This window comes from Bombina bombina, chromosome 9, assembly GCF_027579735.1.
Source record: "Bombina bombina isolate aBomBom1 chromosome 9, aBomBom1.pri, whole genome shotgun sequence".
In the NCBI taxonomy this organism is placed as follows: Eukaryota; Metazoa; Chordata; class Amphibia; order Anura; family Bombinatoridae; genus Bombina; species Bombina bombina.
Genome location: NC_069507.1, coordinates 281353571 through 281356011, shown reverse-complemented (window position 1 = coordinate 281356011; position 2441 = coordinate 281353571).

Below are 2441 nucleotides of genomic sequence, written 5' to 3'. Positions count from 1 at the left end.
TTTTATCTAAACGTGGTTTTTCTGAGTCGGTCATTGAGACCATGATTCAGGCTTGTAAGTTTGTGACTAGAAAGATTTACCATAAGATATGGCGTAAATATCTGCATTGGTGTGAATCTAAAGGCTACTCGTGGAGTAGAGTTCGGATTCCTAGAATTTTGTCTTTTCTCCAAGAGGGTTTGGAGAAGGGTTTATCGGCAAGCTCCTTAAAGGGTCAAATATCTGCCTTGTCTATTTTATTACGTAAACGTCTGGCGGATGTACCAGACGTGCAATCGTTCTGTCAGGCCTTGGTCAGATTCAGGCCTGTGTTTAAGCCGGTTACTCCTCCCTGGAGTCTTAACCTTGTTCTTAAGGTTCTTCAACAGGCTTCATTTGAGCCTATGCATTCCTTAGATATTAAACTGTTATCTTGGAAGGTTTTGTTTCTGGTGGCTATTTCATCTGCTCGAAGAGTTTCAGAACTCTCAGCATTGCAGTATGAGTCTCCTTACCTTATTTTTCATTCAGATAAGGTTGTTTTGCATACTAAGTTAGGGGTTCTCCCTAAAGTAGTTTCAGATTGGAACATTAATCAGGAGATTGTTGTTCCTCCTTTGTTTCTTAATCCTTCTTCTCAGAAGGAACGTCTGCTGCACAATCTAGATGTGGTGCGTGCATTGAAATTCTATTTACAGGCGACTAAGGATTTTCGTCAGTCTTCTGCTCTGTTTGTAGTTTTCTCTGGAAAACGTAAAGGACAGAAAGCTACGGCTACTTCTCTTTCTTTGTGGCTGAAGAGTATTATTCGTTTAACCTATGAAACTGCTGGACAGCAGCCTCCTGAGAGAGTTACGGCTCATTCTACGAGGGCTGTTTCCTCTTCCTGGGCATTCAGAAATGAAGCTTCTGTGGAACAGATTTGCAAGGCTTGCAACTTGGTCCTCTCCACACACTTTTTCTAAATTCTATACATTTTGATACTTTTGCCTCGGCTGATGCTTCTTTTGGGAGAAAGGTTCTTCAAGCAGTGGTGCCTTCTGTTTAGGTTCCCTGTCTTGTCCCTCCCTTATCATCTGTGTCCTCTAGCTTGGGTATTGATACCCAATAGTAATTAGATGATCCGTGGACTCACCGTGTCATTAGAGAGAAAACAAAATTTATGCTTACCTGATAAATTTCTTTCTTTCTTGACACGGTGAGTCCACGGCCCACCCTGTTTTCTTAAAAACAGGTTTTGTTGGTATGTTAACTTGACACCTCTGCACCTTGTTGCTTCCTTTCTCTCCTTTGCTTCAGTCAAATGACTGGGGTTGGAGGGAAGGGAGGTGATATTTAACAGCTTTGCTGTGGTGCTCTTTGCCTCCTCCAACTGGGCAGGAGTGATATTCCCAATAGTAATTAGATGATCCGTGGACTCATTGTGTCAAGAAATAAATAAATTTATCAGGTAAGCATAAATTTCGTTTTTTTGGCGCTAGTAATTTATTTATAAATTAGGATGCTAAGTAATTAGTGTTAGTAATCACATTTTATGTAGCTATAATAGAAGTTTCCATTAGGCTTTATTTAGGTACATTTAGTTTTTTGTATTTACAATCAAAATTCTTCCCTGCTTTTTACAGTGATAGGTGTATTAGAAATCCACTACAGCTTTGCATGTCGTGCATGTGATGATGCTATCTGTCATAGGGGACGTGTCATCATTTTGTGCCTTTTTTTTTTTTTGGTGCCAAAAAATTCCTGCCAAAAATTTAATTTTCCCGCCAAAATTGCCGCTATAAACTCTGCCCCCAGCTCATTCAGTGTTCTCAGAAAACCTTTAGAGAGCTTTCATGCAAATAAATGTAAAAAGGTTTTTGCAACATTTTCCTAAACTTAGTGAATTAAGTGCTGACCTTCAGCGTACTGATGCATCCCCTACTGATGGGGTCTCCTCTGATTCAGAGGATGCCACATCATATAGACAAATCTTCTTTTCTTCTATAAGATACGACAAGTCCACGGATTCATCCTTACTTGTGGGATATTATCCTCCTGCTAACAGGAAGTGGCAAAGAGCACCACAGCAGAGCTGTCTATATAGCTCCTCCCTTGACTCCACCCCCAGTAATTCTCTTTGCCTACTCTAAGTAATAGGAAGGGTAAAGTGAAAGGGGTGATAAAATGTACTGAAAGGGCCTTACATTGCAAATAAATATTTTAGCTGATAAAAGTATGTCTCAGGATGATTCTCAGTCAGAAGAGAATCAGGTTATGCCATCTACTTCTCCCCAAGTGTCACAACCTTTAATGCCCACCCAAGCGACGCCAAGTACTTCTAGTGCGTCTAATTCTTTCACCCTGCAAGATATGGCCGCAGTTATGTCTACTACCCTCACAGAGGTATTATCTAAACTGCCTGGTTTGCAGGGGAAGCGCAATAGGTTCGGTATGAGAGTAAATGCTGAGCCCTCTGACGC